Source organism: Oncorhynchus gorbuscha, linkage group LG15 (genome assembly GCF_021184085.1).
Source record: "Oncorhynchus gorbuscha isolate QuinsamMale2020 ecotype Even-year linkage group LG15, OgorEven_v1.0, whole genome shotgun sequence".
NCBI classification, from domain to species: domain Eukaryota; kingdom Metazoa; phylum Chordata; class Actinopteri; order Salmoniformes; family Salmonidae; genus Oncorhynchus; species Oncorhynchus gorbuscha.
The window spans coordinates 30,088,843-30,104,458 of NC_060187.1; positions in this window are offsets into that span (position 1 = coordinate 30,088,843).

Consider the following 15,616-nt stretch of genomic DNA (forward strand, 5'->3'; position numbering starts at 1 on the left):
TTTTATTGACAATTACATGAAGTTGATGCAAATAGTCAATATTTGCAATGTTGACCCTTCTTTTTCAAGACCTCTGCAATCCGCCCTGGCATGCTGTCAATTAACTTCTGATGGCAGCCCATTCTTGCATAATCAATGCTTGGACTTTGTCAGAATTTATTAGTTTTTGTTTGTCCACCCGTCTCTTGAGGATTGACCATAAATTCTCAATGGGATTAAGATCTGGGGAGTTTCCGGGCCATGGACCCAAAATATCTATGTTTTGTTCCCCGAGCCACTTAGTTATCACTTTTGCCTTATGGCAAGGTGCTCCATCATGCTGGAAAAGGCATTGTTCGTCACCAAACTGTTCCTGGATGGTTGGGAGAAGTTGCTCTCGGAGGATATGTTGGTACCATTCTTTATTCATGGCTGTGTTCTTGGGCAAAATTGTGAGTCAGCCCACTCCCTTGGCTGAGAAGCAACCCTACACATGAATGGTCTCAGGATGCTTTACTGTTGGCATGACACAGGACTGATGGTAGCGCTCACCTTCTCTTCGGACAATCTTTTTTTCCGGATGCCCCAAACAATCGGAAAGGGGATTCATCAGAGAAAATGACTTTACCCCAGTCCTCAGCAGTCCAATCCCTGTACCTTTTGCAGAATATCAGTCTGTCTGTCTGTCTGATGTTTTTCCTGGAGAGAAGTGGCTTCTTTGCTGCCCTTCTTGACACCAGGCCATCCTCGAAAAGGCTTCGCCTCACTGTGTGTGCAGATGCACTCACACCTGCCTGCTGCCATTCCTGAGCAAGCTCTGTACTGGTGGTGCCCCGATCCCACAGCTGAATCAACTTTAGGAAACGGTCCTGGCCCTTGCTGGACTTTCTTGGGCACCCTGAAGCCTTCTTCACAACAACTGAACAGCTCTCCTTGAGGTTCTTGATGATCCGATAAATGGTTGATTTAGGTGCAATCTTACTGGCAGCAATATCCTTGCCTGTGAAGCCCTTTTCGTGCAAAGCAATGATGACGGCACGTGTTTCCTTGCAGGTAACCATGGTTGACAGAGGAAGAACAATGATTCCAAGGACCACCCTCCTTTTGAAGCTTCCAGTCTGTTCTTCGAACTCAATCAGCATGACAGAGTGATCTCCAGCCTTGTCCTCGTCAACACTCACATCTGTGTTAACGAGAGAATCACTGACATGATGTCAGCTGGTCCTTTTGTGGCAGGAAATGCAGTGGAAATGTTTGTTTTTTAACACAACAAAAAAACAATCAGTTGGGGACACGTAAAATGTCTGCCTTCTTCTATAGCGCCACTTTAGGGTACGTGTTTCTTCTGCTCCAGAGTCCAATGGCGACGAGGTTTACACCTCTCCAGCCAAAGCTTGTCATTGCTCATGGGGATCTTAGGCTTGTGTGCGGCTGCTCAGCCATGAAAACCCATTTCATGAAGCTCCCGACGAACAGTTCTTGTGCTGATGTTGCTTCCAGAAGCAGTTTGGAACTCGGTAGTGAATGTTGCAACCGAGGACAGCCGATTTTAACGCTCTATGCACTTCAGCACTCGCCGGTCCCGTTCTGTGAGCTTGTGTGGCCTACCACTTCGCGGCTGAGCCTTTGTTGCTCCTAGATGTTTCCACTTCACAATAACAGCCCTTACAGTTGACTGGGGCAGCCTTAGCAGGGCAGAAATTTTACGAACTGACTTGTTGGAAAGGGGGCATCCTATGATGTTGCCACGTTGAAAGTCACTGAGCTCTTCAGTAAGGCCATTCTATTGTCAATGTTTGTCTATGGAGATTGCATGGCTGTGTGCTTGTCAGCAAAGGGTGTGGCTGAAATAGCCAAATCTCCTAATTTGAAGGGGTGACCACATACTTTTGTATATACACTACCTGTCAAAAGTTTTAGAACACCTCATTCAAGGGTTTTTCTTTATTTTTTTACTATTTTCTACATTGTAGAATAATAGTGAAGACATCAAAATGATGAAATAACACATATGGAATCATGTAGAAACCAAAAATGTGTTCATCAAAATATATTTTATATTTGAGATTCTTCCAATAGCCACCCTTTGCCTTGACAGCTTTGCACACTCTTGCAATTCTCTCAGCCATCTCAATTTGGTTGAGTTTGGGGGATTGTGTAGGCCAGGTCATCTGATGCAGCACTCCATCACTCTCCTTCTTGTTAAAATAGCCCTTACACAGCCTGGAGGTGTTTTGGGTCATTGTCCTGTTGAAAAACAAATGATAGTCCCACTAAGCCCAAAGCAGATGGGATGGCGTATCGCTGCAGAATGCTGTAGTAGCCATGCTGGTTAAGTGTGCCTTGAATTCTAAATAAATCACAGACCGTGTCACCAGCAAAGCACCCCCACACCATAACACCTCCTCCTCCATGTTTCACGGTGGGAAATACACATGTGGGAAATACACAACCCTCCAAATTGTCTTATACTCCCCTATCATCTTGGTGATCTCACTGCAGAGTTACAGGTCAGGGAGTCAAAGGGCTAATCCTTAGGGAGAAATCCTGAACTTAAAACGTCACCAACTATTCTGTAGAAGTACAAATATGATCTTTAGTGGGTATGTGTCAGAGAATGGCAATAAATAACGTTCTGAATATATAACTAGATGGTAATTGTACATGGAGTACAAATGATGGGACTTGCTTTCACTCTTCAAAATTACTTTTTGTGGTAGGTGTTTAAAAAGTTTTACTTTAGTATTTAAAGCAAAGCAGTTTAAAGTATGTATGGTTTATAAAAACATTATAGTAGTGATACTGTCTGCAGTAGTAATGGTGGTGACTAGTTATAGTTGAAAAAGTAGGTAGATGAAAAGTTTGAATAGCCTGAACATATTAAAGTCCGTTTGTTGTATCAAGCTTGAACGGTTTAAGAGTTACTGCTGGTGGTGTTTTTAATGCAAATGTATATAGTGATAGATGATTCAGAAGAAAAAAATAAGAATTTGAAGTTAGGACAGCGTGAACATGTGAAAGTTGGTTTGGAGGCTTCAGCTTGAATGGTTCAATAAAGAATGTTGCTGAGTTATTTTACGCAAATGTATATAGTTGTAGTTGATACAAATTCTAAATCATTTGACGTTAGGATAGCCTGAACATGTGAATGTTGGTTTGGTGTATGTAGCTGGAATGATTTAAGAGTTACTGTTGGTGGGTTATATTATGCAAATGTATATAGTTATAATTTATAGCGCAGATCAGAGCTAGACCAGAGCTAGTGCAATGCAGTGCTAGCTAGCTATGCCCAGGACCAGAGCTGAACCAGAGCTAGTGCAGACCAGAGCAGTTGTTGTGGTCACAGTAGTGCTCAGTAGTTTTGTGCACAGTAGTTGTGGTTCAATAGTTGTGGTCAGTAGTTGTGTAGTTCTGGTCTAATTATGGTGGTTAGTATTTATGGTTAATAGTTGTGTGGTTAATAGTTGTGTGTTCAGAAGTTGTGTGGTTGTGGTCAGTAGTTGTGTTGTTGTGGTCACTAGATATGGTAAGCAGTTGTGTGGTTGTGGTCAGAACTTGTGTGGTTGTGGTCGGTGGTTGTGGTAAATAATTGTGGTCAGTATATATGGTCAGTATATATAGTATAAATAATTGTGGTCAGTAGTTGTGTAGTTCTGGTCTAATTATGGTGGTTAGTATTTATGGTTAATAGTAGTGTGGTTAATAGTTGTGTGTTCAGAAGTTGTGTGGTTGTGGTCAGTAGTTGTGTTGTTGTGGTCACTAGATATGGTAAGCAGTTGTGTGGTTGTGGTCAGAAGTTGTGTGGTTGTGGTCGGTGGTTGTGGTAAATAATTGTGGTCAGTATATATGATCAGTATATATATATTGTCAGTATATATGGTTAATAGTTATGGCTAGGTGCTTGTGGTCAGTAATTGTGGTGGTCAGTAGTTATGGTGATTTAGATGTGTGGTCAGTAGTTGAGTGGTCAGTAGTTGTGTGGTCTTGGTCCGTAGTTGTGTGGTTGTGGTCACTAGATGTGGCCAGCAGTTCTGTGGTTGTGGTCAGATATTGTGTGGTTGTGGTCAGTAGTTGTGTGGTCTGTAGTTATAAGGTCAAACATTGAGTGGTTCTGGTCAGAAATTATGTGGTAGTGGGCTGTAGTTGAGTGGTCAAAAGTTGTGGCATTGTGGTCAGTAGCTGAGTGATCAAAGGTCCTCAAATGTGGTCAGTAGTTATGTGGTCAAAAGGTGTGTGCTTGTGGTCAGGAGTTTTGTGGTTGTGGCCAGACGTTGTGTGGTTGGTCAGAAGTTGTGTGGTTGTGGTTAGGAGTTGTGTGGTTGTGGTCAGTAGGTTTATGGGAGTGGTCACTAGTTGTGTGGTCAGAGTTTGTGTGGTTGTGGTCAGTAGTTGAGATCAGTTGAGTAGTCAGTAATTGTGATCAGTAGTTGTGGATAGGTGCTTGTGGTCAGTAATTGTGGATAGGTGCTTGTGGTCAGTAATTGTGGTGGTCGGTAGTTATGTTGATTTAGATGTGTGATCAGTAGTTGTTTGTTCAGAACTTGTGTGGGTGTGTACAGTAGTTGTGTGTTTGTGGTCAGAATTTGTGTGGTTATGGTCAGTGGTTGTTTGGCATTGTTCCCCAAATGTGGTCAGAAGTTGTGTGGCTGTGGTCAGTAGTTGTGTGGTCAAAAGGTTTGTGCTTGTAGTCAGTTTTGTGCTTGTGGTCCGAAGTTTTGTGGTAAGTAGTTGTGTGTCTGTGGTCACTCGATGTGGTCAGCAGTTGTGTGGTTGTGGTCAGAAGTTGTGTGGTCAGTAGTTATGTTGTCAAAAGTTGTGTGTTTGTCAGTAGTTTTGTAGGTGTGGTTTTGGTTGTGCGGTGTGGTTTTGGTCCGTATTTTTGTGCTTGTGGTGAGAGGTTTTGTGGTTGTGGTCAGAAGGTCTGGAGTTGTGGTCAGTAGTTGTGATGTGGTCATGGTTGTATGTTTTAATCAATTTTCTAAAACCTGCCTTGGCATGCTCCTATTCACACCATGTTGGCCATGGTGCTGTTGGTGATTGTTGTTTTGGCTGCAGTGAACATCTATAGATCTGGGAATAGTAAGTGCTGTCCTCCAACTTTAGAAAGTGTCTTTCTCCTACAAAATAAATTAATCAAATAAATATGTTTAGAACATACTCTTCTTCATGTGTTACGTTACCCTGACAAAATCATCACTGTTACAAAGCTACTCCCTCCCTCTCTCTCTTCTCTCCTGTCAGATATCAGACCTGTGGAAGGAGAGATGACGGAGCTAGTGATAAATCAAGATATATATAAAATAATTATGTAAGTTTGCTTTAATGTCAACCAAAATACTTCTACAGTAAATGAATTGTAGCAATAGCATACAGTAAGCTAGAGAACAGATTAATACAATACAAGAAGCATAACACAATTTCTTCTGTTGTGGCTGCAAAATCATGAAAAACCATTCAAATGAATTGTCATCATTTGAGCACATATACAGTAAATAGAAATCACGTGTAATTAGCTAACATTACAAAACAAATCAATTACTGAATTAAAAGTACAGGAAAAAGCAATGTGACTCCAAACATGTTGTACATAAACATACATCTTCAGGTAAGATGTGTATCTTTATAACAGAACTGAAGAGCTATAAACATTTGAATATAATTTCGGTAAGGTGTCTTCCATAGACCTGACATACTGGAGATGATATGGATCACCAGGCAGACTGCACCCCGAGGGGGGTAAAATTATTAAAAGGACACACATTGTCATGTTCCATTAATTTTGTACATTTAAATGAGGAATAAATAAAAATGCAGAGACATGTTGATTTACCTGTTTCTTGTGTCCCTTATAGTTATTTCCTGTTTGTGTCTGCAAAGACATGAATAGTGTGTTCAATTTCAGTTAAATAAGTCCATACATACACTATCGTTCAAAAGTTTGGGGTCACTTAGAAATGTCCTTGTTTTTGAAAGAAAAACATTTTTTTTGTCCATTAAAATAACATAAAATTGATCAGAAATACAGTGTAGACATTGTTAATGTTGTAAATGACTATTGTAGCTGGAAACGGAGGCTCTGGATTTTTTAAATAGAGTATCTACATAGGTGTACAGAGGCCCGTTATCAGCAACCATCACTCCTGTGTTCCAATGGCACGTTGTGTTAGCTAATCCAAGTTTATCATTTTAAAAGGCTAATTGATCATTAGAAAACTCTTTTGCAATTATGTTAGCATATTTGAAAACTGTAATTCTGATAAAGAAGCAATAAAACTGGCCTTCTTTAGACTAGTTGAGTATCTGGAGCATCAGCATTTGTGGGTTCGATTACAGGCTCGAAATGGCCAGAAACAAATAACTTTCTTCTGAAACTAAATAGAACCCGCAAAACACCAGTCTCAACGTCAACAGTGAAGAGGCGACTCCGGGATGCTTGCCTTCTAGGCAGAGTTCCTCTGTCCAGCGTTTGTGTTCTTTTGCCCATCTTTTATTTTTATTGGCCAGTCTGAGATATGGCTCCTTCTTTGCAACTCTGCCTAGAAGGCCAACATCCCGGAGTCGCCTCTTCACTGTTGAGGTTGAGACTGTCTTTTTTTAACCATGCAGAACCTGCAGAGTCAGGACACAGGAGAGTGTGTGTGTGTTGTGGACAACAGAGGAACCCCCTGCTACATGGCATCTCTGTCTCTGACTGTCACTGCAGGTAATATAGTACTTATTAGGGGTTCACACCTATTGTTATTCTTAGATTATTTGTTTCCTTGACATGGTCAAATAGTTCAAGAATCAATTAACTTTTTTTCTAATTTGGCATACAGAAACTAGAGGCTATGAGTTGGTCAAAAAGAATGGTACTGATTGGCCTATAGGTGGCGCTGTTATAGGCAGTCTCACTTAAACACTCGTACGCGCCGCCCCATTTGACCTAGAGACTTGAAACTTTGTATGTAGGTGCCTTTCCTCATGCTGAACAAATTTGGTCATTCAGGATAGATTTTGGAAATGTTGGAAAACCTTTGAAAAGTGTATTCTCATGAACCATATGTCCAAATAATGTTCTATGTAGGCCCATGGTACATATCTTAACTTAGTTTAAGAAAATAAAATTGATTGGTTAAGAGATGGCTTAGTTATTGATGAATCAGGAAATCCAATTTTGTGTCCATAATTTTTTTTTAAGGATACTATTAACAATTCCCTTTTTTGACTATGTAACGCTAATGCTTAAAATAATCATACAACATCTTCTTCTCATGGACTAAAAGTCAGAATCACTCCAAATTTGGGGTTAACACAATAGTCACTAAAGAGTTTGAGAAAATAATGTTGATGCATATCAGTAGATACATATTAGCACATAGGCTAAAATATGCTAAAAATATATTTTTAAATCTTCATGAACCATAGGGCCAAATTTGGAATGTAGGCCCATGGTACAATCCTTAACTTAGTTTCAGAAAAGGTACGGGATTGGTCAAAAGATGTCTGAGTTATTGACAAATCAAAAATCGGATTTTATGTGTCATTTAAACCAGTGTGAAGCCACTGTGGAGTGGATTTATCAACTTGAACATTTTCATCTCTGTCACAGATGTCCCTAAGATATGAACCACACTGAATTTGGTATTGATATGTAAAAAAAAATAAGGAAACGATTAAGTAATTCTTTGCATATGTAACGCTAATCCTCAAGATCATCTACAATCATCTTCTCCTCATGAACCTTACATCAGATTCACTCCAGATTTTGGATTGTCGCTGCATTCAAATATAGCCGCACTGTACCAATAGATGCACATTAGTACATATGCTAATGCTAAAAATACTTTACAATTCTTCTTCTCATCAACCATAAGTCATATTGACCCAGATTTGGTATATAGACTCAATGAATTAGTCTCTAATGAATTTGAGAATGATTAGCTGCGCTATTCAAAGACCGACACACTACACCACTAGATGGCACCATATCACACCAGGGCTATAAGAACTGAACCAATGGACATGGGGCTATGAGATTTGATATGCAAATCTTGGTTCCTACATGATAGGGTGCTTGCTTTGTTGTCCAACAAATCTTGTCCTTTCTGTCATCCTGTGAACCCTGCTCATTGCTTCTCGCAGCTTTATGTCTAGTTAATCTACAGATTTCAGTTCCTCTTTCAGAATAAGATCTCATTAACACCTCTGTGTGATCCTCAAGAGTACGCTTGCTTTGTGTGTATCGTTTCTGTGTTTCCATACTCCAGGCTTCCCAGGTGTGTCAGTAAGGAGCAACATGGTGTCTGGTAAGAATGGGGACAGCATCACAGCTAAGTGTCTCTATAGCAATATCCTGGTAGAGAGTGAGAAGATGTTGTGTAAGAACAGGACAGCTGCTGCGAACCGAAGCTCCTACCTCACTGCATAGGGAGAACAAGTGTCTCAGGACCGCGTCAACCTGCTTATCGATAGGGAGAATCACACCTTTACTGTGACAATGAGACACCTGGAGATGAACGACACAGACGGGTACTGATGCATAGCAGGAGACCAGCATATCCCGGTGTACACCTCGGTCCTCAATGCATTCAATGCGTGTCAGCTGATAGTGAATCTGTGATGGTCTATCACATATCAGGCTTTGTCGTCCCCTTCAGATGACAAATAATGCAGGTGAAAAACCATTGTACTTTTTTAAATATTTCATTTTCAAGATAAATCTATTGAAGGAAGAGAATAATAGTCTTACTTGTTTGTATTTCATTTACAAGTGTCCAGCATGTGGTGCTTGCTGTCGAAATCTAATGAAGTACTTTTCCTTTCCTTTCACAACAATATCTCCTCCAAACATGAACTTTGGTCTTGACTGAGAGAAACGGATGATAATAACCCCAAGGTGAAGATGAAACCATTATTTTGTATTAGTGTAGCTATACTGTAACAATGAGGCTAATTTGGGGAAATGTTTTGATGTTTTCTAGCTGGGACTGGGAGAGATATCTGGATATTCTGCTGAAAGTTGCTGTTGGCCTGGTATTTTTGGCATGCACCTGGCTGTGGTCTTCTGTAATGAACACATTATGATTATGAAAACTCATTAAGAACCAGAAGGGTGACAATCAAAATCCACATGGGTTTACTAACGTTACTAACGTTACTCATGGGAGACATAATGATGAGATTCAGCTCTTCAATGGAAGTAATTGTGATAAAGACTTGGATTGCTGTGGACAAAGATGAGATAATAAGAAGGGCAGTGTTCATGCAGGACTAAGCAGGTGACCTAGTGGTGGCACGTAGACAACCTGTTGTCTACTGTCCTCTGCTGAGCTACAGATCTCCTGGCTGATATGTTCAGAGATCTCCTGCAGCTCCTGCAGTCCTGAAGTTCTGGACGAAGACCACATTTTTGGGACAACCAGTTATTTTAATCAGACCCATCACTGATAAATTGGAACCCCCGATGGCATACAGAGACACTAAGATTCTTCAGCTCCTCTAAAGAGACACTTTTCTCATGGCGCTCGCTGCCCATGATTACCAACCCAACCTTAGTCATTTGTTCTCCTCTCCTCTCACTCCTCTCACACCGTCGTCAGTCCCACTCATAATTTCCCGGTGTGGGTAAGTCTCTGTGGCAGAAGCATTTGTGTGACTTTCAGATCCCAGATGTACTGTAGGATCTCCCTGTTGTTCAGGGAAGTGCTGACATTGAACGCAGCCACATCACTATGTCGACTGTATGGAACCAGGCCCACTCAAACCTGGTCCTGCCCCAGGTAGGAGCAGTGATCCGAGGAAGTCCTTGATACGCTCAAGCTCCTGAGAGCTGTTGATGGCAGCTCCCTGGGAACAGACTAACAGAACAAACATGAATTGCAAGTCTACCTAATTGTTTAAAATATAATTTATAGGTTTTTCAGGATTTAACAAGTGACATCAATAAGGGACCATAGCTTTCAAATTGTCATCAACATTAATTTTAGGGGAAGGAAACCTGGGTAAAAATCCTACTCATTCACAATCCAGGCTGGTGTACAGTACCAAGTGAAAGTCAACACACTCCTTGCACAGTCTTCACATTTTGTTGCCATATAAATAAAACAAAACTTTGATTAAATTATATTTTTTTCCTACTCCGCTCTTTAAAAGTATATTTATTTTATTATTATTATATATATATATATATATATATATTCTTACATTTAACGAAGATGTCTTGATTCCGCATGTCTTCACACAGTCCCCATGTCAAGAACAGACTCTTGGAAACGCACAGTACTACAAAGAGCCATGTAACATGTAACTTAAGATGTAGAAGGCAGTAAAATCTGATTTAAAAAACAGATAAAACTACACTACTACACTACTTATGGAACAACGCGGACTGTGAAGAGACACACACAGGCACACACCCACACATACATATGCACACAGGCGTGTGTTAATAAATCATCCATTCTGTTTGCAACAAGGCCGTAAGTAATACTGCAAGACAACATGGTAAAGAAATGTCCTTTTACTACAGCCTTGGGTCAAATTCAATACTACACAACACGGAGTGAAATCCATGTATGTATTTTCAAGTATTTTGTTGGCAGCATCATGTTATGGGTATGCTTGTCAGTTGCAGGGACTGGGGAGTTTGTCAGGATCAAAATAAATATGAAAGGAGCAAAGCCAGGTAAAAAAGTTATAGGAAATCCCACCTCAGTCTTTTGTAAACCCTGGGATAGTAGACAAAAGTAAATGCCAAAGACACACCATCATGGCTTTCTAAGAGCGGTTTCGTATTCATGAGAAATTCAGAGACAAGCTTTGAATATTTCTGTTCGTCAATAATTCCCAACCAAACGTACTGAGCTTGAGTAAGTTTGATAAAAACAATGGATAAATGTTGCCATAGGTTTTGTGCAAAGTTAGTAGAATCTCATTCAAAATGATTCACAGCTGTAATGGCTGTCAAGTGCTTCCACCAAGTATTAACCCTGGGGTGTGCGCAATAAAGACATCATTGTTGTTTTATTTTGTATTAATTTAGTTTTAGTTACATTTTTTTACTTTGAACATTTAGTACGTTGTGTAGATCGGTAGGAAAAACATCTAATTTATTCCCTTTTTGGATATAATTTTAAGGCAGCAAAATGTGAAGACTGTGGAAGGGGTCTGTAGACTTTCACTAGTGACTGTAAGTACCTGTTGGGGTGTTGGACACCTTCTCTGCCAGGTGCCAGTGATCTTGAACAGATCTTCCTTTGAAGTGATTTCAATACCAATGGCCATGAGAGAAACACCATGTTTCCCCAGCAGCTTTGCTGACCTTTCCATGTCAAAGGGATCCATGGCTTGTCCATCTGTGATGACCATCCCAATCTGGGGAACACCCTCACTTGCCCTGCTGCCTTTACCCTTCTGAAACAGAGCCACCATAGACCGCAAGGCCTTTCCAGTATATGTGTTACCTCCCAGTTGTAGAACGGTGTATACTGTATACCCTTCAGGATTTCCCTTCTGGTCGTATGGTCATTGAGCCTGAACACAACATGTGGTGAGTTACTACACTTTATCAGGCCAATTCTAATATGGTCGGTGCCCGAAAAAAGCACGAACCACGGTATCCAGAAACTTCTTCATAATCATAAAGCCTTTTGGTGGTATGCTAAAAGAGTCCTCCATAAGTATAGCAACATCAGCCTTCACTCCCTGTGGGCAGACTGAAAAAAGGGTAGACTTGATGATAGTGTAACATTATAAATTAACTAAATATAGTAAAACTATTGAAAATTATTATATATTGTACTACCTTCTCCCTGAGATTCTAACACTTTGGTGTGGTAGACATTCAGCAGGAAGACAAATGTCCATTTGGCCCCCATTTTTTTGTTGAAAGACAATTTCAGACATTACAATAACTCCTATTTTATGACTTTATATAACACAATATCATTACTATGACTAAGTGTTGTTATATTACTTACCTGAGTCATCAAGAACACAAAATATAAAGATCTTCACTTTTTTACCTGCAATTGTCACTCACTCAGAATTGACTGTTCACCCTTTAGAATGTAGGTTGTGGGAGACACAAACCTTCTCTGCCAGCAAAGTACTAATGTCCGTCCTCAGATCACAGCTCTTATTGTGATATGGGAGTATAATTGCCATGGTAACACAACACGCATGCACACACACAAAGAAGGATTCACAAATTATGTGTGAGTGTGATTACACAGCATTATCATTATCATCACTTAACTACACTACATGACCAAAAGTATGATTCATTCATCGGACTGCCAGATGGTGAAACGTGATTCATCACTCCAAAGAACGAGTTTCCACTGCTCCAGAGTCCCATGGCAGCGAGCTTTACACCACTCCAGCTGACACTTGGCATTTTGCATGGTGACCTTAGGCTTGTGTGTGCGGCTGCTCAGCCATTGAAACCCATTTCATGAAGCTCCCGACGAACATTTATTGTGCTGACGTTGCTTCCAGAGACAGTTTGGAACTCGGTAGTGAGTGTAGCTACGTGCTTCAGCACTCGACGGTCCCGTTATGTGAGTTTGTGTGGCCTACCACTTCGCGGCTGAGCTGTTGTTGCTCCTAGACATTCCACTTCACAATAACAGCACTTAGAGTTGACCGGGGCAGCTCAAGCAGGTTAGAAATTTGACGAACTGACTTGTTGGAAAGGTGGCATCCTATAACGGTGCCACGCTGAAAGTCACTGAGCTCTTCAGTAAGGCAATTCTACTGTCAATGTTTGTCTATGGAGATTGCATGGCTTTTGTATATATAGTGTATTTCCTGTGAAATTCTCATAAATGAACAAAAAATGCTATGGTCCAACACTTGAGGTTAAAAGGACCCACTAGTTCAGTTGGTTACAATAAGTTGGATGTAGAATATGCACGGGTGTAGCTAGACCATGTACTCTCAATTCACACTATTTTGAGAGCCTGACAGTATTGGATTTCCAGGTCTCCTGCTGTGAACAGAAACAAATGTCAATGGTGCTACTGCTCAATTTGTTTTCCATTTGCAAGTCCACCGCCGTCTCTGTCCAGGTTACTAAAACCTCCGTCGATTTTTCCCCAACATCTGCTAACCTTTTAAAAGTGCCCCAAAATCTTATTGACTTTCTCATCCCTTCAAAAAGCCATTCACACTGGCAGACTCCAATTATTATTTCCACATGAACAGAACATGTTTTGATGGGTATATGTGAAAAGCCCTGCTGTTTCTGGTTGTTTATGTTATGGAAAATGCTGCTAATTCTGTTTATGACAATATTGTTGCAGAAAATAGCCATCTATACAGATTCCACCCTCTCTATCTAGCCTTGTGTATCCACACCTAGCACCTGGCTACCACTGGACCTCATGAGTAGGGCCCTGTGTTTAGGACACAAGGCTTTCAATAATTTTATTTTACGTTTTCCATACAGATAAAACCAACAATAACACGGAGCAATCGACATTTACAAAATACGAATATTTTTTTAAAAGGTTGGTGAAAGAAGCACGGTCCCCATCCCGATTTTATTGCGGGGGACAAAAAAACGGAAAAAAATATAGCAGTGTCACTGTAATCTACCATTTTTATTTTTGACAAATGTGCTTCCATGAAAAATAAAAAGCTTATTTCAATGTCCTAATAATAATTTCCCACCCCTCTCCCTATTCCACTTCCCGACCAAAAAATTATTAAAAGTACTGATTTCCAATGGTACCAAAACAGCAACACTCAGAGGCTTGGTGGGTTATGGGTTGGCAATCCCCTTCAACAATATATTCACACACTGTTCTCCTATAAATTGAACCTACAGGACTCCAGATATGCAAAAATCTCATCAACTCAATAGGCACAGACGTCAATTCAACATCTATTCCACCTTGGTTCAACATCATTTCAGGACAAAAGTCAGTCTTTCCAGGGGAAACAACCATAACAGATTTCTGAGCCACCAGGAATTGTTTTGGTTTAGTGTCATCTATCCATGATTGAAGAATTGTTAATCTAGCAGCGTAGCACATTAGATCAAATAGTTTTTATGACATTTCAGTGCAGGGTTAGCTGAGTGTAGACGCATAAGATATTGGAGAGGCTGTAAACCAATTGGAGAGCCCAAAGTATTTGAAATTGCCCTTTTCACCTCTTTTCAGAAATATTTAACAATAGGACAGTACCAGATGAGATGTGCATTAGTACCTTTCTGCTACTTACATTTGGGACATACCCCAAAACATGCAGGCTCATATTTACATCTTAAACTGTAGCTGATGAGTTGTATAGGAACAACATATTTTCTTTGCATTGGCAAGAATAGCTTCCTATTCACAATTAGCGATGGTCACCCCAAAGTCTTGCTGCCATACATGTTTGCTGCTATCAGTGTTGATCTTGCCTATAGTAAAAAGACTGTTATATACATTGCATTCGGAAAGTATTCAGACCCCTTGACTTTTTCCACATTTTGTTACATTACGGCCTTATTCTAAAATGGATGAAATATTTTTTTCACCTCATCAATCTACACACACTATCACTAAGCAAAACATGTTTTTAGAAATTATTTAAAATGTATTAAAATTAAAAAACTGATATCAAATTTACATAAGTATTCAGACCCTTTACTCAGTACTTTGTTGAAGCAGCTTCGGCAGCGCTTATAGCCTCGAGTCTTCCTGAGTATGACACTTCAAGCTTGGCACAACTGTATTTGGGAAGTTTCCCCCATTCTTCTCTGCAGATCCTCTCAAGCTTTGTCAGGTTGGATGGGGAGTGTTGCTGCACAGCTATTTTCAGGTCACTCCAGAGATGTTCAATCAGGTTTAAGTCCGGGCTCTGGCTGTGCCACTCAAGGATTTTCAGAGACTCCTACATTCTCTTAGCTGTGTGCTTAGGGTTGTTGTCCTGTTGGAAGGTGAACCTTCACCCCAGTCTGAGGTCCTGAGCGCTCTGGAGCAGGTTTTCATCAAGGATCTCTCTGTACTTTGCTCTGTTCATCTTTGCCTCAATCCTGGCTAGTCTCCCAGTCCCTGCCGCAGAAAAATATCCCCACAGCATGATGCTGCCACCACCATGCAAGGTTTCTTCCAGATGTGACGCTTGGCATTCAGGCCAAAGAGTTAAATCTTGATTTCATCAGATCAGAGAATCTTTTTTCTCATTGCCTTTTGGCACACTCCAAGCGGGCTGCCATACGCCTTTTACTGAGGAGTGGCTTCCGTCTGGTCACTATACCATAAAGGCCTGATTGGTGGAATGCTGCGGAGATGGTTGTCCTGGAAGGTTCTCCCATCTCCACAGAGGAACTCTGGAGCTCTGTCAGAGTGACCACGGCCCTTCTCCTCTGATTGCCCAGTTTGGCCGGGCGGCCAGCTCTAGGAAGAGTCTTGGTGGTTCCAAGCTTCTTCCATTTAAGAATGATGGAGGCCACACTGAGTTCTTGGGGACCTTCAGTGCTGCAGAAATGTTTTGGTACCCTCCCCAGATCTGTGCCTCGACACAATCCTGTCTTGGAGCTCTACGGACAATTCCTTCGACCTCATGGCTTGATTTTTGCTCTGACATGCACTGTCAACTATGGGACCTTACATAGACAGGTGTGTGCCTTTCCAAGTCATGTCCAATCAATTGAATTTACCAC